The sequence below is a fragment of the Narcine bancroftii genome, chromosome 9 (assembly GCF_036971445.1).
Source record: "Narcine bancroftii isolate sNarBan1 chromosome 9, sNarBan1.hap1, whole genome shotgun sequence".
In the NCBI taxonomy this organism is placed as follows: domain Eukaryota; kingdom Metazoa; phylum Chordata; class Chondrichthyes; order Torpediniformes; family Narcinidae; genus Narcine; species Narcine bancroftii.
Window position 1 is genome coordinate 24,488,020 of NC_091477.1, and position 24,937 is coordinate 24,512,956.

Genomic DNA, 24,937 nt, shown 5'->3' on the forward strand with positions numbered 1-24,937 from the left:
AGCTCTTAAAGGAAGATTTACATATGAGCTACATAAGAAATAAATGTGCAGAATAACAGATATTTGGACAAGGGATTGTGTCCCCAGATCAAGTCCTAACTACCCTTCAAATCTCCCAGGGCTTGTGCCATGGTATGGAGCTGTCATTGTCTCATGGTTAATGATGTACCATGCTGGGCTCTGTTGAGAAAGGCTCTCTTGTGTTCTCATTGAGATGACATCTGTTCCTTCAATATGAGACCTCCATTTTCCATCATGGCTTTTAGGGTTGGTGTGCTAGTTAAGTTACCATAGACTTCTGTCACATCCCCACTTAAACTCATGTGGATGCCATCCCCTCTGTGCTCTTGGCTCCATTTCACATTTCAGTTGTGGTAGTGTTCCTGACTTCTTTTATTGACTTTTGCTTTTGCAACTCTGGCTCTAGCAATTTTTGTTTTGTTGGGAACAGATGCATCTATACACAAGTTTGCTCATCATCCTAGGTATTGGGATTCTGCAGGAGACTAGTAGACACAGTCGGGATTTGATTGTGATTGTTTAGCCTTCTTCAGCAAGTGCTTGGCCACCTTTAGATTGTTCTCTGCCCTTCCTTTATGAAAATGTGGTGATAATGAGATTGAGTCATCAGATTTCCAGTTCTGTGGGAACCTCACAAATGCATCTGCTGTGAACTGGAGCTTATTATTTGTAATCAAGACTTCAGGGACAGCATATCTGGCAGACTGTTTATTGAGCTTACAAGTGATCTGAGATAATGAGTATTTTGTATTAAGTGTATCTCCCAAAAATGTGAAACATCAACTCCTATCCCTGTTTTCCATTCCAGGTGAAACAAATCTCACCCACATTGACTCACTACAGTTATCAGGGATTTGATGACAGTGAAACACTTCCTTGATCAGTACCTTTCCAAGGATCTGCAGCTCCAGCATTTCAAATACATATGTGTCTTTGGTCTCTCTGTTCTTCCCTGGACAGTAGATAACTTCCTCTCACTTTGCTAGACATGGTAAGTGAATGGGTTTGATTATACTGTAAAACCTTGTTAGAACGCGGTAGTTGGGGTCCAAGATTTTATACCGTATTACAGCCGAGTCGCGGAACAGATGCATATATGTCATGATTCAGGAAGCAGGAAAACAGAATATTGTGACTCAAACCCTATAATAAGACCCTTAAACTCCAGATATTAATATACACATCTTGTAAATGAGTCATAAGTCCATTTTTGAGTTTGTGGCTTGTAGTGCACGTCGAAAGAATCAAAGGCTTGTGGATCCAAACCAAGGCTATTATTAACTAGATAATTCCAGATCTTTTTCCCATTTCACTCTAGTATCACAAGTAGGTCGACCAGTCCAGAATGATCTGGGTCTGGCTGGGAGCAACCTTTTAAGACCCGCCAGTAGGCGTGGCTACGCTCTCAGCCAATCACCACCATCCTATACCACAATATATACATATATACATTGGTGATAGAATCTGTGGTATCACATGGCTGTTAGCCACTGTTAGCCTGGCATCCTAAAATCAATGTTTGGGTTCCACAAACACCCACGCTATAAGCAATTCTATGGATTAATGAATCGCATTCTAATGAGGTTTCACTGTATTATGTTATACATTTGCATTTAAGGAACATGCACACTTTCACTCTGAAGTGATCTGTAATCCCACAGGCCTTTGTGCACATAACAGTGCCTCTTTATTAATATGCAAAACTTGGGACGTAGGTTGCACTGAAGTTAAAAGTAGTAGGTCTATGCTTCAAACTGCTATAACCTTTAGAGGTCAGTTATAATTTACCGGTGCTGAAATACTTGATCAAGTTATGGACTAATAAGAATGAAACTAGGTACTCAAAGAAAATCTTTAGCTAAAACACCTTTGTTCCAAAATAATCTTTTTCCCTTTACAGTCAATAATCAACTTTTAAAGTTATGGGAACAAAAAGGAATTAAATTGGTGGAAAATTGTTTTGAGGCGGGTTGTTTTATTTCTTTTCAAAGAATGAAAGAGAAATATGAAATACCTTTGAGTACTTTTTTTTCTTATTATCAAGTTAAAGCTTTATTGTTAGATAATTTTGGATGCACTTTGAGGCTTCCAAGAAAATCTAAATTTGAAATTTTGCTTACCGATGGTGGTAAGAAAGGTTTTATACCTGATCTATATACCTTATTGCACACTAAAATGCCTAAACCAGATGTTGATAAAACAAGAGTGAAATGGGAAAAAGATTTGGAATTATCTATTTTTCCAGAAGATTGGATGTCGATATGTGAAGACAGTATGACTAAAATTGTAAATATAAGATATAGATTGGTTCATTATAATTTTATCCACCAATAATACTTGACTCCGGAAAATTAAAGAAATTTAAAAATGTTACTTCAGATTCAATGTCATAAGGAAGTGGGTACTTTTTTACATTCGGTTTGGTTATGTGAGGTGGTTAAGCCTTTTTAGAATAAAATTAAGAAAGTTTTGGAGGTTATGTTTAAATTTAAAATTCAACTTGATCCTATGATATTATTATTTGGTCATATTGAGATTGGAGTTTAAATTAGATAAATTTCAAATTGCTTTTATAAGGCTAGCTTTAGCAGGAGCTAGGAAATTTCTTGCAGTTACATGGAAAAATGAGACTAAATTGAATGTGGAGATGAGATCATGTATTCCTTTAGAGAAAATAACATATAATCTACGAAATAATTATCTTTTTTTATTAAAACTTGGAGCCCGTACATGGAACGGATGCGATTAAATTATTAAAACTTTCTTTCCCATGCATTGGTGATGTGGTCCCAATCCATGACACATAATTGTTTCAGTAGATCTCCTTTCTTTTATTGGGGTAGTTTAGAGAGGGGGTTAGGTGGGGTGGGATGGATAGGGATGGGGGATGTGTTTTATGGAATAAAATACATATTGGATTGTATTTTGAATGTATGATTTATTATTGTTTATAAATAAAATTTTCAAAAAAATACCTTTAGAGGATAACAAGCAAACAGGAAGTAATTCTTTCCCCAAAGATTACATTATCAAATGATCTGAATTCTGTACTTATGCAAATTGAAATGAAAAGTGTCTGCTATCATGATCATAAATATAATTCTCTTCAGAGTACTCAGCCTTAAGTATACAAAATAAACTCATAAACCACACATCTGCCAAATTACCAACATGATTATCTTTCAGTGACAGAGATGTGAAAGCCAACTGAGATGCAAAATAATTGAGGAAGATAGAGCAATGTAAAATTACCATAAATTTACTGTCAAAAATAAAATATTGAAATAATTTGCTGCAACTTCCACACAAGAATATTAGCATGCACCTATGTTTTAAGTTTTAAGCATAGCAAAAGAAACCTTTGCAATTTCAATAGGTTTCACATGATTTTAAAAAATCCATTTAACTCAATTTAGCCATGAGACTGGAAAAGCTCGACTAGAAAAAGAATGTAAACAACCATGAATCACCATAGCAACTTGGAAAAAGAATCTTAAACCAAATTCTCCCTCCCCCCCCACCCCCCACCCCCAAGCTATCCCAAGAGATAGCAAGCTAAATTCTAAAGTGTCCAACCACAAAATCCCCAAACTTTTCCTTGAAGGCAACACTAATTATCTGAATGTAAATTTAATTAAAACTTCCAAACTTATCTAGACTTGTTATGACTAATGCCGAAATTGCAAGGTCAAATTTCTCCAGCACAAAAAAAATGGCCATTAGAAAGGTTATATGCAGAATTAAGTACTGAATTAACAGTATTAAAAATTAATGTAACAGCCCAATTAAGTTTAAAATATTTTAAAATATTTAAAACAAGCAAAAAGTAGTAAATAATAATTTTAAAAATAAACTCACATAAGAGTATCATACCTTAACTCAGAGAGAAATCCAAAAAAAAAGAACTTTATAAGAAAAGTAATGTCAGGAAAGAAAATTAATTGGAACATCCTTCGTACAAATAGATGTAAGCGAAGTAACCTTTAGCGATCAAAATCTCATACATCTTGTGAGTTCAACAAAAAGTACAAGGACAAAGAAAACATCACTGATTCACAGAAGAAGAAGTGGAAGGAACTTCATCAAAAAACTTTTGAACATCCATTGGGGAGTGAAATCCCCCAATGTTTTGAATTGTTCAGGAGCCAGAAGGAGAAGAGAGGGTTTGAAATCTCCCTTTTACAACCTGGATGTAACTTCTTTATATTTGACACATTCTTTCATCACCTCCATGGATAATCTTCAACAATTTTGATTTTCTGCTGACAATATGTCAATATCCCTCTTCGACGAGATTCATGTATCAGTAAGTCTTTTACCTTGGAAACGATGTAAACATAGAATCACTGAACAAGGTTTATTACCAGAAGAAGGCTTAGGAGCCACCGATCTCTGAGCTCTGTCTAGTTCAGGCAAAGTAGATAGCAACATTTCACCAAACACTTCCCGAAATAATTCTGCAAAAAATTTAGTAAGTGGGCCAGATTCCATTTCAGACCAAGGATTCTCAGATTATTTCATCTGCTTCTTGATTCTAAGTCAGCCACCTTCTTCAGTGGATATTCATTTGATTTTCTTAATTGAGCATTAGCTGCATGTATATCATCCATCTGAGATTCTACAAATTCCAGTGACCGTTTGAGGGATTTACTCTGTTCTTCATGGTCTTCGGTTACCTTGCGAATTTCATCCAACTTTACGTCAGTTAGATTAACAGTAGTTTTAATATCTTTTATTAAAATGTTTTAATTGATTTGGTAGAGAAAAATATTACATTATATATTGTCTACATATTAGTTATATAACATTTATATAATGTAATACAGAAATATGAATCATAAGTGATTTGTATATTGTCTTGTACACAATGCTCATATAAAATGGAAATTCCCTTATGAAAGCTTTACCTCATTTTCTAATATTACAACGTATTCATTGTTGGTTATCTAATCTCTTATTAAGGAAAATAGAAAGAAAAGAAAAAGGACCTCCCACCCTGTTCTAATCCTAGAACCTCCCACTAAACGCAGTCACCATGTAAATAATCAATTTTCGGCTCTGGACATGGGACAGGAAACCCTCAGAGCACCCCTGCCTATGTATTCAAATTATGATAGTAGTCCATAAATGGGCCCCATATCTTGTGAAATTCAAACTTGATCTCTTTAATGCTATTTCTAATTTCCTCCAAACTCAAGCAAGACATATCCTGTACCCATTGCATATGAGTTGGTGCTAAGCTATCTTCAACTCCTTTATGTGTTCCATCAAAGTAACCAATGAATCTGCAAACAAAGGTTTTTCCCCCCCCAACCTTAGCAATTTAGTTGTGGTCACCATTAAATAATTGATAGAAAAATATCAGAAGAAGAAAAAAAATCTTTTGAAATAAGGATGTAGGAAGTAGAAGGTCATTATGAGATTAGGAGCCAACTACAGTTCGCTGATACTCCATCAGTCACCAACAGGAAGTCCAGACATTTTTAATGTTTTGAAGCTCTTTGGGGGGAAGGAGGAAGCGAATCCTCTTCAAGAAAACTTGCTTACCTTTAATCTTACATTGAATTTATCACCTGCGGAACTATTGATGTCTTCAAGAATGGTCGATGGGTGGAATATCAGAAACGCCTAGAACATTTATCTTGGTCTCCAGCATTCCTGAAATGGCATGTCATGCACTGAGATTCAAGATTCCTTTATTGCCATGTAATAGTAGAGAATATGTCATATTATACAAAATTGCCTTCTTCCTACGGTAAGGCAGGTAAAGAGTCACCCTTACTGTTACCCAGCACCCCTTACAGTAAGAGAGAAGAAAGAGAATAAAAGAGAGTCCCTTCAGAGACACTGAGTGTCTGTGGATTCACATCCAGCACTCCCGCAACCTCTGCAACTGCACAGATCCCTGTTCCATCCATTGGAAACCTGAGGTTCAGATCCAAACCTCCAACACAATCAGGACGCCTTCAGCACCCGAGGATCTTTGGGAGCCCTTCTAATCCCAGTTCCAATGAGCCAGTGTCCAGCAGCTTGCAGCCTGTGAGGGTTCCCCAACAGCAAGTCGCTTGCAGCCTGTGCGGATCCTTCAGCCACTGAGCCCCTCGCTTGTCTGTCGCGTTGTCACATCCAGGGGAGTCATCTACTCTGTTTCTCCTTCTCAATGGGGGGGGGGGGGGGGGGGGAGAGGGTGTTCTTACTATCGCTGTTGCTTGGTGCTGATTCACTGGAATCTCCAAACCCTGCTGGCCGCTGTTGATCACAGGTGCTGCCATCTTGGGTGCAGACCCTGTGGATTCTAAAATAAAACACCATTGGATCCTTTATAAAACCATTTAAAGTCTGTACAAAGCTGTTGGCATTAAGTCCAGGAACTTGAACTCTTCAGAGAAGTGTATCTCCAATTTCTGCTCTCCTGGATCTGCACCATTGCTGTTACAGCAGCTCTGGTAGTGATTCCGTCTTTTATTTATATATATACTACTCTTTGCAGATGATGCCGCTTTAGTTGCCCATTCAGAGCCAGCTCTTCAGCGCTTGACGTCCTGCTTTGCGGAAACTGCCAAAATGTTTGGCCTGGAAGTCAGCCTGAAGAAAACTGAGGTCCTCCATCAGCCAGCTCCCCACCATGACTACCAGCCCCCCCACATCTCCATCGGGCACACAAAACTCAAAACGGTCAACCAGTTTACCTATCTCGGCTGCACCATTTCATCAGATGCAAGGATCGACAATGAGATAGACAACAGACTCGCCAAGGCAAATAGCGCCTTTGGAAGACTACACAAAAGAGTCTGGAAAAACAACCAACTGAAAAACCTCACAAAGATAAGCGTATACAGAGCCGTTGTCATACCCACACTCCTGTTCGGCTCCGAATCATGGGTCCTCTACCGGCACCACCTACGGCTCCTAGAACGCTTCCACCAGCGTTGTCTCCGCTCCATCCTCAACATCCATTGGAGCGCTCACACCCCTAACGTCGAGGTACTCGAGATGGCAGAGGTCGACAGCATCGAGTCCACGCTGCTGAAGATCCAGCTGCGCTGGATGGGTCACGTCTCCAGAATGGAGGACCATCGCCTTCCCAAGATCGTATTATATGGCGAGCTCTCCACTGGCCACCGTGACAGAGGTGCACCAAAGAAAAGGTACAAGGACTGCCTAAAGAAATCTCTTGGTGCCTGTCACATTGACCACCGCCAGTGGGCTGATAACGCCTCAAACCGTGCATCTTGGCGCCTCACAGTTTGGCGGGCAGCAGCCTCCTTTGAAGAAGACCGCAGAGCCCACCTCACTGACAAAAGGCAAAGGAGGAAAAACCCAACACCCAACCCCAACCAACCAATTTTCCCTTGCAACCGCTGCAATCGTGTCTGCCTGTCCCGCATCGGACTGGTCAGCCACAAACGAGCCTGCAGCTGACGTGGACTTTTTACCCCCTCCATAAATCTTCGTCCGCGAAGCCAAGCCAAAGAAGAAGATATATATATATATATATATATATCTAAAATTTATGTGCATATATATATATATATATATATATATATGTATAGCAGATGATTTAGAATCATAAAAGAGCCCCAAGGGAAAATCACTGAAATCATTTTAAAGTTGACATGGTATGGCATTACATCTCCAGGGACCCAGCAAGATCCTGATATCAGCTGTCATCCCTGCAAGATCTTCACATTCTCTCCGACTGATTGCTCTTTGTTCTTGGCTTTCCTCCCATATCCCAAAGACGTACTCCCAGATTGTCACCACTGTAAATTAAACCTTAATGTAAGCTAGTAGCAAAAAAAAATCAATGGGAAGTTGATTGGCATGTGTAAGAAAGAATAAGCTGTCAGGAAAGGGGATAGCAAGAGGAGGATTATCCTTTAGGTTGTATGTTGTTTCTTCTTTCTTTGGCTTGGCTTCGCGGACGAAGATTTATGGAGGGGGTAAATGTCCACGTCAGCTGCAGGCTCATTTGTGGCTGACAAGTCCGATGCGGGACAGGCAGACACGGTTGCAGTGGTTGCAGGGGAAAATTGGTTGGTTGGGTTTTTCCTCCTTTGCCTTTTGTCAGTGAGGTGGGCTCTGCGGTCTTCTTCAAAGGAGGTTGCTGCCCGCCGAACAGTGAGGCGCCAAGATGCGCGGTTTGAGGCGCTATCAGCCCACTGGCGGTGGTCAATGTGGCAGGCACCAAGAGATTTCTTTAGGCAGTCCTTGTACCTCTTCTTGGGTGCACCTCTGTCTCGGTGGCCAGTGGAGAGCTCGCCATATAACACGATCTTGGGAAGGCGATGGTCCTCCATTCTGGAGACGTGACCCACCCAGCGCAGTTGGATCTTCAGCAGCGTGGACTCGATGCTGTCGACCTCTGCCATCTCGAGTACTTCGATGTTGGTGATGAAGTCGCTCCAATGAATGTTGAGGATGGAGCGGAGACAACGCTGGTGGAAGCGTTCTAGGAGCCGTAGGTGATGCCGGTAGAGGACCCATGATTCGGAGCCGAACAGGAGTGTGGGTATGACAACGGCTCTGTATACGCTGACCTTTGTGAGGTTTTTCAGGTGGTTGTTTTTCCAGACTCTTTTGTGTAGTCTTCCAAAGGCGCCATTTGCCTTGGCAAGTCTGTTGTTTACCGGATTCACTAAAACACTCTCCTTAAATTGGCTTTATCTTTTCGGAAAATTGAGGTCCAATTTCTTAAATATTTTTGTTTGCCTATGTGCACATCTTGAAATTACCTCACAATTAAGCGATCTTACTGTGTTTGACCTCAGTACAGCTGTGAGAAACGTCTGGAAGGAAACACTCTATAATTCTACAGTCTGCAGAGACCAGCAAGATTCAGAATCCATAGCATCAAACTGGAACAAAACCTGCAGAGATCTTTCTCTGTGAGCTGAACTGAAAAGTGATTCTTCTAATGCCTTTTGGATATAAATTTGATAAATATTTTGTTGTACAGGATTTAACATTGTTAACATGCTGCCTCCCTATGGGAAATCAAATAAAGTTTCCCATTATTTGTTTCCATTCATCACTCTAAGTAGATTACCATCTAGTCTCTTGATCTTTTTCTCAAGCAAATTATTGGGAAGCTGTGCTGCCTTTTCCCTGACAGCTGCCTTGCTCAGTTTAAAGAAGACAGATGGACTTGCATTTACTTTTCATACTAGTTCTATGAGACTCTTCCATATCTGCAGATGAAAACAACTCAGAACATAAAAATAGAATTTTCTTGGGGGTTTTTAGAATGGTGCAACAACAGCAGAGACAATCTAGAAACACCAATTCAAGTCCCATCAGCTATTGAATTTCAATTCAATTAGTTAAATATCTAGAATGATAAGCTAGTGGAAGTAATGGTAACCACAAAACTACCAGGTGGTTGATAAAACTCATCTTATTCAATAATTTCCATTTAAGTAAGGAAATTCATCTCCCTTATCTGCTCTAGGCTATGAACAACTCCAGGCTCACAGCTATGTGGTTGGCACATATCTACCATCTAAAATGTCAAAGGAAGAGACTTGCCTGCTTCAAATAGTTATGTTAACCTATAATAAGAATTAAACAGAAGGACAAGATGACATCAGATTTGAGCACAGTAAAGGCAGGTTTAGACTAGTCAATCCAAATGTGTAAACATTTGTTCCAAAAATTGAGATAGCTGTCACAGTTTCAGAATAATATCTGTATGACAAGGACAACCCAAACTCCCCCATCATTGGACTGATCCTAAGGGATGGGTCATAAATAGTGAAAATCAGAAATGGCCTGCTCTGGAAACCTTTATGTTTGATTCCTTGTCTATGAAGACACACAGCTTCATTTGTTTGTGTTTGTTATCATCTATTATTATTCTTCATTCCTACTTCACTACCAAACAAATTTCAACACTTAGAGAAACAAATGAAATAAGATGAAAGTTTAGTGCCATATACATAAGATACACCAACTACAATAGAATAAATTAAATCACCTCAATATGCCAAGACAAAAAAGATAATAAATATAAAAAGATGGATAAATAAATATTCACATTTGCAGTTAGTGAAATAACAAAGTGATGTTTTAACAATTGCTGACAAGGGGAAGGTTCAAGGGCGTCATAGCCATTGGAAAACAACTGCCCTTGAAACTAAAGGAGGTGGAGCTCAGGCTTCTGCACTCTATAATGGGAAGCTTCATTTGATTTCCCACAGGGTGGCAGTAAGAAGAAGTTGTGACCAAGATAATGGGGTCCTTTATCATATTAGCTGCCTTCTTGCTTTGTAGCGCGATCAATAACCACAAACAGACTTGAAGCAAGTGATTAAATGCTTTAACAACCTAAAACACAGGCATGTTTTCACATGCTGCTGGCCCGTTTCCAAGGCTAGTATGAAAGGAGGAGACTAGGGTGGCTCATCCTTTCTTGGGGAATCTCATGGGGAGGAGTTACAGAGTTGGAGGCAGGCCAGCCTGTACAGTATACAGTTCCACCACATTCACCCCTTCCTTTAGATCAGTGGTTCCCAACCTTTTTTATGCCCCACACCCCTAAAAAATTTTTATATGTTCTCGCACCCCTTAAAGTAATAATTTATTTAATAAAGGTGAAGGTGACCAAAACAAATTTTTATAATCAATTTTTAATAATATATAAACAAAAATGAAACATATGGAAAAGAAAAAATATTACAACAAATTAAAAGTTGCATCAACCCTAAAAAATTTTAAATTTTCATCCATGCATGAAATTTCTTTAAATAAATTAAAGAGCTAATGTTCAAATGTTCATAAGCCAATTTAAATTTAATGACACTTTTGTTCCTGTTTATTGCTTAAGAGTTTTTCAAAACATGGCACTTTGTTGCTGATCGCAATCCGCATGTCTGCCTGTGCATCCAAGCAATTTCTAGATTTTGTCTTTATTGAGAAAAAGGCACTAAATCCAGACTCACTTAAGTATGTCATCGCGAATGGGATGAGTACAGTTAGTGCTTGACAAATTAACGGGGGAGGCACGTGTTGGAGTACTGGCCGGCAGGGGAATACCAGCCCTCTCCAGAAAAGAAGAAATAAAGTGAAGAAAATACAAAGTTCAAGAAATACAAAACATAACAAATAAAAGATAAAGTTGTAGAGAAAAGAAAGAAAATAGCACCCAAGAAGGAAAAGGTAAAAACAACGGGAAAAAAAAAGAAGAAAAGATGCCGGAAGAGAAAGGAGAAGGCCTTACCTGCTTGAAGAAACAGGGAGCCGTCGTGGAGAAGAGAGCCCATTCTCCAAGGTTTGTGATGACCCCGCAGAGTTGCGGCCCCCCGATCCCTGGACTACAAAAATGACTCTCTGAGCCAAACAAAAGTGAGCAGTGGGCTTACTAAGGAGAAGGAGAACATTGACAGGAGGGGGGCACAGCTGAGGAGCGGGCAAACACAACATGACCAGCTGAGGGATGCCCGACACCAGGGCTCTCAGCTGGAAGAAAGGAAAGTGACAGGAAAGGGATTGAAAGGAAAGAAAAGCAGCAGCAGGAGGCCCAACAGATGAGCAGCCCAGAAGAAGAGGACCAACAGCAAGAAGCCAAGCAAGAAGAAGCCCAGCAAAGTGAGACAAGCAACTCATCAGAAATGGGGGCAATGACGCCATGCACCACCACGTACCCGAGTATCACCAGACATGAAGTGCAGAACACACACTTCTTCTGGCTATAGGTCAAGTTCAGGGCTATGGCCTTGGCGAAGAACTTCTGCAAGTTTGTGTCGTGTTCCTTCTGGTTATGGCCACACTTGGTGACATTGTCCAAATATGGAAATGTTGCTTTCAATTTATACTAATTTATACTAATCCACCATGTGGTCCATCTCCCTCTGGAACACGGACATTTCATTTGTGAGGCCGAATGGGACCCACAGGAAACGGTAGAGGTGGCTGTCAGCCTCGAACAGGTGATCCTCAGGGCAGATTGGGATTTGGTGATAAGCTGACTTGAGGTCAATGGTAGAAAAGACCCAGTATTAGGCGATCTCGTTCACCATGTGGTAAAGTGGGTAGGCATCCAATAAGGTGAACTGGTTGATGGTCTGGATTTAATCAATGGCCATCTGGTGCTTTCCCCACTCTTCACTACCACCACTTGTGTCCTCAGGGGCTGTTATTGGGCTCTATAATGCCCTCCACTAGCAGTTGCCCTACTTCTGCTTTGATAAACTCTCTGTCCCCAGGGCTGTACCGGCTACTTTTCATGGCAAACGGTTTACAGTCTGGGGTGAGATTCTGGAACGGGTGTGGAGGTGTGGGGTGGTAGGGGGAAGAGGGACCTGGAGGGTGGCCAGGCCGCAGGTCAGGCGGCCTGGTGGTGTTCTGGCATCTGATTGGCCGTGCTTGGAGTGAGGGCAGGCTCTCCAGGAATTGGTTATTTTGGAATGTGAGGGGAGGATGGGACCCCTCAAACTGCATGAGCAGGCTCTTAAGCTACCATTGGAAATCCAGTCCCAGTATGACTGGCTCACAGAGGTGGGGCATGACAAGCAGCTTGAAATTTTTATAATTCGTGCCCATCATGATTAGGGTCACTGTGCAGCATTTGTGGATTTCCATGGATTGGGATTTTGATGCTAGCACTACTTTACACCTCACAGGGGTCACTGTGAAGGAAAGGCATTGTACAGTACAGGGTATATGAAACTTTCAGTGCTCCCCATGTTGAAAAGGCAGCCCATGGTGTGACCATTTACCTCTATGCCCATCATGGATCATGCCTATTGATGTGGCCTATTCTGGTCCAGAACGATTGAGGCCAGAGTCAATTAATTCTCCGAGTCGGTGCTGCTGTACTGTGGCAGTGGCTGCTGCCAAGATGGCTGACAGGAGATCCAGAAGATGGTTGCCCCCATGGATCACATGCAGTGAGGTCTGGAAGAGAAGCTGAAAGTGACGTTGTCCCATGTCATCTTCGTCCTGTTCCTGCCGTTTCCAGCCAGAAATGACGCCGGAAGTTGGTTGTTCCAAGATAGCGATGCTGGTCGCGGCCTGCACATGGCACTGTTAGAGGAAGGTTTAGACCAGCATACCTTGGCATAGTGTCTGTTCCTCGGGCAGTCATGCTATGGGCTGGACAGTACTTCTGGGGGTGCTTAGACTGGCCGCAGGAGTTGCACCTCATCCGCTCAGCGCCAGCAGTGGCTGTTAGGGACCCCATGTCCCAAAATGGAAGCGCCCGTGCTCTCCACCTGGCCGTGCGTTGGTAGCGGTGTAAGCCTCGGTGTTTCTCTAGGCTGTTTTAAGCAATCACGCCAAATGCACGACTTCCTGTAGGGCCCCATTTCCCTTTTCCAAGAGTTGCTCTCGGATGTGGTTGGAACGGAAATCGGCCATTAACCCATCACGGATGAGTTCCTCTTGGTAGGCTGCTGCAGTTATATCTCTGCACCCACAGGCTCATCCTCGCACTTGCATGGATCTCACAAAGTAATCGACAGACTCACCGGTGGGGTGGGGGGTGGGGGGCGTCTGAGGACAGGTGACCAGAAAGTAACAAGAGTACATTGAATTCATGGGGGCACCATACCGCTGCTACAGTAGGTTTATCACATCATCATACTTGTCATAGACTCGAATTATTTGATAAGCTCAGTGGCCAACAGATGAGAAGAGTCGTCTGTGATCTCATTGCACTTCATGTAGCCCTTTAGACAGAGCAGCCACATGTTCAACTTGACAGAGGCCTTTAGATCCCTGTGATCAGTCTCCAGCCTCTCCACACAAATCATCTTGTCCATGGTAGTTATTTAGGTTATTAAATTGTAGCGTGATCAATAACCACAAGCAGACTTGAAGCAAGTGATGAAAGACTTTAATAACCTAAAACACAGACATGGCTTCACATGCTGCTGGCCCTGTTCCAAGGCTGGTCTGAACTGGCTCAGTTTTTATTAGCGAATCTTACAGCGAGGAGTTACAGAGTTGGAGGCAGGCCAATCTGTACAGTATACATGCAATGCTGTGTTCCACCATAAGCTTCACATAGAATTCTTCAATGATGGAATGTCAAAGTATGTGATATACCTGGCTATATTTGTTACCAGTATCTAATCTAAGTTGCAGAGGTTTCACATTACTTAAACAATCTAATTTGCAAAAGTTAACTCAACCAATTCAGAACAAGGTGAGCAAGTTTTACTCTGTCAACACAGAATTTAAAATTAGACTTGCTTTTTCTAAGATGATCTTATGAAAATGAAATGAAATCAAATGAAAATACAGAAATAAAACTATCAAGCTTAGGATGAGCCTGAAATCTTATAGGGATTATTTCTTGAAAGGTTAGTATTCCCAAACAAAATTTCCTGTCTGTAAGGTTAATAGAGATCTAATCATTTCACTGATGTAAATAACCAGTTTTGTGACTTTTGATTCACAAAAGTGTGGCATCATATTTCAAGGACCTGTATGTAAATTAAAACATAACTCCATGGGTTTAACCAGACAAGCTGCATGTATTGAATAAGTGTGCTGAATACCAATGGGCAGTTTGTGGAATTATGAACTGATAAAATGAGGGCTATTTTTTTTCATTTCAAATGCCACACTTTTATCAAATGATTTTCTCTGAGGAGGAGAGTTAGCCAGATTTACTAAAAGGTCCCATTGGCATGTTACTAAGGAGAGAAAGTCAATGAAGGGGTGGAAATTTAACCTTGAAAACTGTATAAAATTGGATGACGGTTGGTGATTATAATTTTCAAAATAGGAATGCTACCTATTACTTGCCAACTTCCACTTTTTCCTTGAGGGTGATTGACTGCTTTCACAAAACTCTTATAGTATATTGAACTACCTAACTGAAGTAAAAAAATTTATTCAAATTTAATGCTGCATCCAAAAGTTTCCCATGTATTTGTAAACTCATTGGCAGACATTTGAAGAGACTGAATTAAACTCCTACAAATAATAGAGCATGCCAGACTTAACTAACTACAACCTTATATAGTGGGGATTGCACAAAGAACTCCTGATGACAGATGATGTTCGACATTTGGATATTTTCTAAATTATAGCAGATTGAATGAAAATCAGGACCTTGCACAAAGATACATATGACAAGCATTAACATCACCAGCTGGAGCATTCATTTAAGAGAACAGGAGCCAAATAGCTAACATAAGAACAGTGGAGATGGAAAAATCAAACTTATAAAATCATGCAGTGTGGAAACTAGACCTTCAGCCCAACCCATCCATACTCAACAAGTTGGCTACCAAATACAGGCCCATTTCCTGTGTTTTGCCCATATCCCTCCAAATCTTTCCTACTCATATAACCATTTCAGTATACTTCAAATGTTGCAGTTGTCCCCACCATAAAACCACCACCCTCCATGTGAAAAAGTTGCCTCTTAGATCCCTTTTAAATCTTCTTCCACCTCACCTTATATCTATGCCCTTTAGTTTTAGGTATACAACTTGCAAGAGACAAAAGCTTTGTCATCAACCATGTGGATAGAATCTACATTTCCTTATCCTGTCTTAATATCAGATTCTCAGGAGGTGCATTTTCTGCCTAAATGACCTGATCAAAAGCTGCACTGCTGACAATATTTTAAGACCAAATCTGCTGGAGAATTGTCCAGGATAGCAAATATGTTACAGTGGCAAATGATTGCTCGTTCGGACCAGCAATAATGTAAATTTTACGCTGCAGTTTTGACAAAATGAACTGAGCTCATTTGCATGTCTCTGGCATGTGTCCCAGGTAACATTCAACAACTTAACATGGATGCCCAGAGTTTGTACTTGGTACATGCAAAAGAACACAAAAATATAGTTAAAGGAGTAGCCATTGGGTCTGACCTATGCTGCCCTCAGCTTCACATATGCATATCCCTCTATCCTTCATCTATTCAATACTTATCCTCCTACAATTTAAATACATATAATGATCCAACTTCCACCACCCAGTGTGGCAGAGAATTCATTGATTCACTACTCTCTGCAAGAAGAAATTTCAACATAAAATGACCGATCCCTTATCTTATAGTTATGTCCCTCTATTTGATACTCTCCCATGAGTGATAACACCCTTTCAACCCCCTCTAGGGTCTTATAATATCAACCATCATTCTTCTCAATTTCAAGGAATACAGACCCAAACTATTAAATCTCTCTTGGTACACAACCCTTTGATCTAGGGATCAACCCAGGGAATAACTTTTGTACTGACTCCATTGTTACCATATCATTTTTTTTAGGTAAGGGGACCAAAAGTGTGCACAGTAATCCAAGTAAGACCTCATGAACACACTGAAAGATTTTAATAAATCCTCCCATTTACTAATTTCCAACTCCTTTGCAATGAAGGCCTAAATGTTGTTTGGCACCTTAACAACTATTTTTTGCCCTACCTACTAGCTTTTGTGACTCATGCACGAGAAAGTCTACATCCTTCTGTACTGTGCTCATTTGAAATCTCTCCCAATTTTGATACTGTAAAGTTTTTCTGATTTCTCTTATTGAGGTGCATGACCTCACACTGATGCACATTATACTCATGTTCTAGTTTTGCCCACTCACTTAACCTATCTATATCTTGTTTCAGAATCATTGCAGCTGCAAATCACACTGTCCCTCCAACCTAATCAAAACAATGCAAGCACTGTCTCTGCACACTATCCTAACCACACTTTGAATGCATTTCAGCTGGTTTCAGGTTGTATAATGTCAGAGATGGGGAACATCAAAGCCAGTTCAAAGGAAAGACCACAGAGGTGAGATGAGGGGGTTCAGATCTAAATTTGGAGTGGTGAATGACAAGTGCATCATTAAAGTCAGTAAGTCAGAATCAGAATTTATTGTTATGAAGAAGTCATGAAATTCATGTTTTGTGGCAGCATCTTAGTGTAAATGTTCATATTATACCCATTTATGCAATTATTATAAAAAAAATAAAAATAACAGTGCATGAAAAGTAAGGCAGTGCCAATGGTTCATTGATTATTCAGGAATCTGATGGGGAAGAAGCTGTTCTTGTGCCATTGAATGCTCATCTTTAGGCTCCTGTACCTCGATCCCAATGGTAGCAGAATGAAGAGGGCATGGCCTTGTGGGGGGGAGGGGGGGGTCTTTGAGGATAGAGGCTCCTTTTTTAAAGACACCATCTTATGTAGATGTCCTTGATGGAGTGAAGTCTGGTGCCTGTGATGTCGCAGGCTGAGTTAACAACCCTCTGGGGTTTATTCTTGTCCTGAGGGCTGGTGCTTCCATACCAGGCAGTGATACAACCAGCTAGAATGCTCTCCATGGTACAGCTGTAGAAGTTTATAGAGTCTTCAATAACATACCGAATCTCCTCAGATACCTCACAAAGTATAGCCGCTGGCGAGCCTTCTTTGTGATTGCTTCAATATAGAGGCTCCAGGACAGATCCTCAGAGATGTTAACACCCAGGAATTTAAAGTTCTTGACCCTCTCCACTACTGAACCCTCGATGAGAACTGGGTCATAATCATCTCCTTGATTTTGCTGACGTTGAGCGCAAGGTTGTTGCCGTTACACCATTTAACAAGGTGTACTATCTTCCTCCTGTATGCTTCCTCATTGCCATTTATGATTCTGCCACCAATTATGGTGTCATCAGCAAACTTGTAGATGGTTTTAGAATTGTACCTGGCCACACAGTCATGAGTGTAAAACGAATAGAGTAGTGGACTCAGCACACATCCTTGGGATGCGCCTGCATTGATAATCAGTGAGGAGGATATTTTGTTTCTAATTCATACTGACTGTGGTCTTCCAATGAGAAATTCAAGGATCCAGTTGCAAAGGGGGTTAAAGAGGCCTAGTGTTTATAGCTTCTTGACCTTTACTGAGGGAATAATGGTATTTAAGGCCGAGTTGTAGTCGATGAAGAGCAGCCATATGTATGAATTGCTGTTTTCGAGGTGATCCAGAGCTGAGTGGGGAGCATCTGCTGTGAGTTCATTGCTGATCTTTTGGCAATCAAGGCTTAGATCTTCTCAGTTGAAAACTTGTGGAGCATGCAGCAGACCACTGTTAGCCAGGGGATCAAAGGTTATAGGCAGAAGGCTGGGCAGTGGAGCTGACTGTGAAAATGGATCAGCTCAAGATTAAATGGTAGGGGAGATTCAATGGACTGAATGGCCTATTTCTGCTCCTATGTTTTGTGTTCTTATCTTCCACTGAGGCTGCAGATAGCAATGTCCTTCCAGACTTACCCAAACAACACTATGCGTCCATGACCCATTCTCCATAGCTTCAAATGGTTGTTTCTGTATAATCTTAAAACTTTTCTGGGCATCACTGTCAACACGTCAATTGAGCATCACAAGCCAGAACTTCATTGTCTTTGTTACTAAGAATCTACTGTGAACCTTAACACATTCTGATCAAGATATCTTTGGCGTGAGTAGAAAGAACATCACTAGGGCATTACTTCAGCAGCAAAGGAAGGTGAATCAAATGGTCATAAATATAATCAGTATATTCCTTTTTCTCTCCAAGACACTGGATGGTTATCAGAAAGTTTAACTTTATTTGGCACAGAGGCACAACTTGAAGAGCTACCACTTAATAGCTCCAGTGACTCACGTTCAATCCTGACCTCCAGTGCTACCTGATTGAGTTTGTATGTTCTCCTTGTGACTGTGGGCCACCTCTGGGTGTATCTGAATGAGAAATGGTTGATGAGAAACATGTTAAGAATAAAAATAGGGTAAGTGCAAAATCACCTAAATGGGTGTTTGATGGTGAGCACAGACTGATGGCAGAAGGGACTCGAAAGAACTTAGAGAGAAGCAAGTATTTATTTTTCAGTGTGCCTGCTCTCAGATAGGCAAACATTTTGAACCAGTACAATACTCACAATTTAAAAAAATATAAGAAGAGAACAAATGGGTCCGCATAGTTAGTGTAGCAGTTACCATAACACTGTTACAGTGCCAGAGACTGGGGTTCGAATCCACCACGGTCTCTAAGAAGTTCGTACATTCTGTGTGACTTTCCTCTGGGTGCTCCAGTTTCCTCCCACCCTTCAAAAAGTACTAGGATTTTAGGCCAATTGCGTGTAATTGGGCAGCATGGGCCCATGGGCCGAAGGGCCTGCTACCATATAGTGTGTCTAAATTTAAATTTAAATTAAGAATTTTAAATAATCACATTTTACACTTCTTAACGAGGTACACATCCAATTTTACATAAGATAAGTGTACAAGAAACTCACATGTAAGAAAGAAGTGTTAGCTCTGATTGGACATATACCACTCAGTCCCACTCTTTTCCACCCAAAAAAATTTTTTTTTCTACCAAAGTCTCATCCTTTGTCACCAACTATAGAGGAAAGATTCCAGCCTCCTTGGAAAAAGTGGCATGTTCCTGAAGGGTATGGAGGTGGTGAAGGAGTGGAGGAATTTCAATGACACAACTACATCTTTATTTTGCGCATCTAGGTTTAATAGGTTTGGCTCAAGTCAGAAAGGGACTACTCTGGAGGAGATCACTCCTAGACACCGGCTAGCTGAGAGCTGGATCTTGGTGAGGTGGATGAGGAGGGAGATGTATAGGATGCTCACGGGCATTTCGATCCCTGGGATAGATCTGAAACATGATAATAGTGAACCAATCAGCAATTGTGTCAGCCATATTGTGGACTTGTGAGACGATTGTGTAGAGTGTGAAAGTAGGAACATGGGTGAGTAATGGTGACAAAGTGAGCTGCTGTATCAATGGGTGACTGAGTAAACAGGAGTAATGATAGAGCTATGGTCAATGTGGGTGTATGAGGGAGACGGAATCTGATTGGGACAATGGTGAAGTGTATGATAGAGACAGAACATGAGCATCAACAAACAGGAGAGCAAGAATGTTCAGTGTTGAAATTTCAGTAAGTGTTCTTGAACCTTGCCAGAGTGAGAAGCTTTTAATTTCCTGAGCTCTCCACAACCCTGCACTACAGACTGCAATATCAATCTCTGTGCCACCTGCCCCTAAGCACAGTACTGCATTGAACCACCCGCAGTCAGTCTGCAGTTCGGAGCACCCAACTCACCACTGAATGGCATGAGACCAGTGACCAGCACAGCCATGTCTGATAAAAGTAGCAGCATTGTATGCAGGGCAAAGGTCCAGGAACTTCACAATTAGCAACAAGAGCAAACAAATAGATAACAGATTGTGTTGGAGGAAGAAAGATAATCCAGTACTGAGGAAGAGAAGCTGCTCCTAAGCAGTAGAATAATTGTAAAAGAACAAGGCCTGTTCATAACATCAGATAACTGATTATGATTCCTCTGAGTTGAATTACAAGATCATTTGTGGGCAGCATAGTTAGTGTGGCAGTTAGCACAATGCTATTAGAGCACCAGTGCTTTTCTGTAAGTAGTTTGTATGTTCTCCCCATGTCTGTCTGGGTTTCTTCCAGTGCTCTGATTTCCTCCCACCTTTCAAAAATATACAGAGGTTGTAGGTTAATTGGGTGTCACAGGTTCGTGGGCCGGAAGGGCCTGTTACCGTGCTGTATGTCTAAAATTAAAATTCGTGACATTGAACTGACACAGAGAGGAAATGGAACAAATAAACAAAGCAGAGAGATGCGCTATTCAATACAAATTTCTGCTACCTTGGAAACAGAAGGAAGTTTAGCTCCAGGTGGAACATAAAATATAAATCTCAAGAAAGTAACATTAAAAGAGCTAATCGTCTACAAATGGACAGCCTAGGGTTGTATCCATTTCAGTTTTGAAGAATTAAAGAATCCATAGAAAACAAATGGAGTCAACGTTTTAAGCCTGAACCCTACTTCAGAAGTATTATACTTCAATAATCAGGCAAGCAGCTTAATAAAAAAGTGGTGGAGGGGATGGAGATGGAGCAGAGGCAAACAAGTAATAGGTGGCTTATGTTAGGAAGGGAAAACGAGAAAGGTGAGAAGTGCTAAGAGGAGAAAGCAGAAGGCTAAGAAGCTAAAAATGATAGCTTTTTTATAGGCAAAGTAAGAGAGAGGGGCTAGGGACCTATAGGAAAGGAGACAGAGGGATGAGGGAAAGGGAGAGACCTGCAGAGGGGGTTAACAGAAACCACGATGGAATACATGGTGTTGTTCCTCCAATTTACAGGTGACTTCAACTTGGTACTACATGAAGCCATGGACAGAAATGCATGTCAGTGGGGCAATGGTGTGTGGAATTGAAGTGGTTGGCCACTTACTGTTGAAGTGGACAGAGCAAAAGTGTTCAATAAAACAATCTACCAATCTGCATCCAGTCTCCTCTATATCATAAATATGCAGATACTAATGTTCTAATGTTCATACTGATTACAGACTCAAATAGCTAATGATCATGATGGAAATGTAAGTCCAGAGCAGATGTTGTTGGGATCCAGCATTCTCTGAGATTTCTCAACTAGTTCTGTAAATATTTGCTCCATCTGACTCAGCTGACACGAGAAGCAGACACCTGAGTAAAAAAATTGGCAACATATCGTAAGATAGCTAACCAATAGCATATGTGACCAGAAATCTGACAAACACTGAGTCACACTTCATTCAAATTGTAAAGTAAGTATTTGGCTCCAATAATAGACATATGGGGATGGCATTGTAAATGTGAAGACCAACGAAAAATACTTTGGAAATGATCTATGATGATCATAGAGAAGGATCTCCCCCAGACCTGAAGAATACAACAATAACTAATTCTATCCTATATATGATTATTAACTATCAAGGTAATAAGATGCTCATTGCAAATACGCTGAATCATCTGTATCTTTCCATAGGTAAGGAAAATTCCAACAGACAAACCAAAGCAAATGTTTATGCTATAGGTTGTGCCAATAATATTATGCAAAGAGGGGCAGAGTAGCAGTCAGAACTCTGGCATAATTTACTCCAGTGTATAACGTAGAAAATGCAAGAAACACTCAGCAGATTTGATTTGGCAGCATCTGTGGAAAGGGAAACAGATTTAATGTTTCAGATAATCAAGCTCTTATCATAATAGCAAGAGGTCATTAGTGTTAAATCCTTCCACAGATGCTGCTCAACTGGCTGTTATTCCAGCATTTTCTGTTATTATTTCTGATCTGTCACATCACTAATTTACCTCTGGACTTCCAAGTTCAAGATGAATTCAACACTTCTGAATGGTTACAGAATCTAAGAGAAGAGACTTACAGGACCATGTTTGTATCTCACTTCTGGAGGAGAAAGGCTGTTCAAAGAGAGTTTGTGAATCAATGTACTGACCATGAGTGAATGAAGAAGTGAAGGATTCCACACAAAGTATGCTACACAACAATACTTGGTAAAAAGTGAAAAGAGGTTCAATGTATAAATCCAGCATTCAAGAAAAAATTGTGTTGTATGGAAGAAAATTTGCTTTAAATGAGCTTTCAGCTAAATGTGAATTCACTAATAAAACAGCATCACGCAAGTTGTTGTGAGAAAGACAAAAAAAAAATACTTGGCATATAAAAATATGCCAGTGCCAAGAGTTTACTTCTAGCCCAACTTGGAGACTGATGAACTGCTAATCCAGAACAACACTGCCAACAGTTAAAATGCTTCTTGTGCCGAAAATTCTGAGTGTAATAAGCAGAGGAAGACCAAGGAAGCTATTATGTATCACAGGAAAAGGCGTTATCTGAGGAAGAATGTTGTCAATATTTTGAAGACTGAAGTTAACAGAACAAGAACAACATAGCTCAATCAAGCCATGATAGACTGCAAATAATGATGATTAGATGTGGCCAAACATTTCACCTACCAAATCACTTCACACTTAACTATATGTGTATATTCTGATGAAGGATCAAAAAAATGAAATATTAACTCAATTTCTCTCTCCATAGATATTTCTTGTCCTTTTGAGTATTTCCACAACTTTCTTTTTTTTAATTTCAGAATTTGCAGCATCTATCATTTTTTTGATTTCTACATAAATATGTTTGTGCTCTGATGAAATACAGGTTTGTTTCTTGAGAACAAGGTTAAATCGCTTAGGTACTTGTGCACACAAATTTATTTAATTTATTGGAACACTTGGGCTGTAGATTATTGATGATGTTGAATGCTAAAGTTGGAACATACATAGAACATAATTGAAATGAACTGAATGTTTGTCACGTGCACCAAAATACAGTGAAAAGCTCAATTTGGTAGGCTATCCAGGCAGGTCATCCCATATATAAATACAGCAGTAATAAAATAAAAGTACATTTTTCCATAATCTTCCTGTATATGTGTACCTTCAGATCTTGGGAGACCTATAGTATAACTGCAGCATATCAAACCAAAACAATTAACAATTAAGGAAGATTTTCCAGGTGAGATGCCAAATATTACCAACATGGAGGGCAAACACATGGTCAGGCTTGCTAATAACTCAAGCACAACTTTAAAGCATGACTTAACAAGTAACTAGTGAATGTAATAAAAGATACCATATTTATAGCAAGAAGCACACAGGGATAGCCACAGCAACCAGAAAGAAAAGGGAGACAGGCCCATGGAAAGGACAATGATCAGAGGAGAGAAGCAGTGACATAGAGGGGAATTAGAGGGGAGGAGGGACTCAGAATTAACGTATATAAAAATAAACTCAATCAGGGCTCTAAGGACTCTTACTTTTGCTCTTTATTAATCTTTTTCCTCTCTGTATTGTAGTCAGTTTGTTTACATTTCTTTAATTGTTTACATATGTATGTCGTGTACAGTTTTATTCTTGCAGTACCAATGAGTGGCAATTCTGCCTCGCCCACAAGAAAAAGAAGCTCAAGGTTGTATATGATCTCATATAACCATATAACCATTTACGGAGTGGAAACAGGCCATGTTGGCCTTTCAAGTCCGCACCGGTTCACTGATTTTGTGCGCCCTCTTCAGGCATTGGTGATTTTAAGTGTAGTGTTTCTTTGAGAATTTTAACATCTATCCATAGGTACTCTGTACTTTGGATGTGAAATCTCATATTAAAATATTCAAAAACATTGGCTGTGTGGGAGAAGCCAGTGAGTGACCGTGGACAATAGCTTCTCAGACTGGAGGCCTGTGACTAGTGGTGTGCTGCAGGGATCGGTGCTGGGACCAGCGTAGCTTGTCATCTGTATATAGTCTGAATAAATCTGAAATTTATATATCGAGATACATTTTATGGAAAAGTGTTTACTGAAGATACGGCAACTTCTGTGAATATAATGAAGAAATGTCATGAAATCATGATTTTTTTGATGATGCAGGTCAGCACTGTTGTCATTACATAATGGCGACATGGAGACCTCCCAAGCAACCTTGCACCAATGTGGCTTCCAGGTAGTTGATAAGAGTCCATGAGGGTTTTATTGCACTCAATATATCCCTTCTGTGGATGGCATGTTCCACCAGCCTCTCTGCATCAGGTTTTCAAGAATGTATGGTAAAGCCATTTCAAACTGATCAATATTCTCCAGTGACTGGAAGATTGTTGGTGTGTGTGTGCGCACCATTATGGGCTCACTGATGAGTGCCACTATTAAATATAGTAATCTTTGTAAAAAATAGAATTAAGGAGGCTGCCACTACTGTTTAATTTCACAAAATGTGGAGCAGTGGAACTTCTAGCCTGATGTATGAAAAAAAATGAGTAAAATTCACTTCCCTTTAAATCACCTTTTTAAATCCTTTGTCTTAGTGGAGGAGCAGCTGTGGACTCGAACCTCCGATTGGTTCATGATTAAATGGTGTTGCTTTTGCATGACATCGATGTAATGAAAGCTGCACACAGAAGGAGCAGTTTGTCTTAATTAATAGTGAATAATAGCAATTCTGAAAGCTGTGCACACAAACTACAAAGTCTAGGAGCAGACATGCAAAAATAACAGCATGACTTCATAAAGCTATTAAGATAATGAAAACAATGACTTCACTTGCCAGACCTATCATGAAG

At 40.3% G+C, this 24,937-nt stretch overlaps 1 protein-coding gene across 1 annotated transcript in view; it reads left to right on the forward strand.

Annotated features, from left to right (window-relative positions):
* The first annotated feature begins 932 nt into the window (after nt 1-932).
* LOC138743313 (glucocorticoid receptor-like) overlaps nt 933-24,937 on the forward strand; it is a 118,732-nt gene continuing 94,727 nt past the window's right edge. The window contains exon 1 of the mRNA XM_069898457.1: nt 933-1,012. The gene's annotated coding sequence lies outside the window, so the exon portion shown is untranslated. The remainder of the gene's footprint in view (nt 1,013-24,937) is intronic.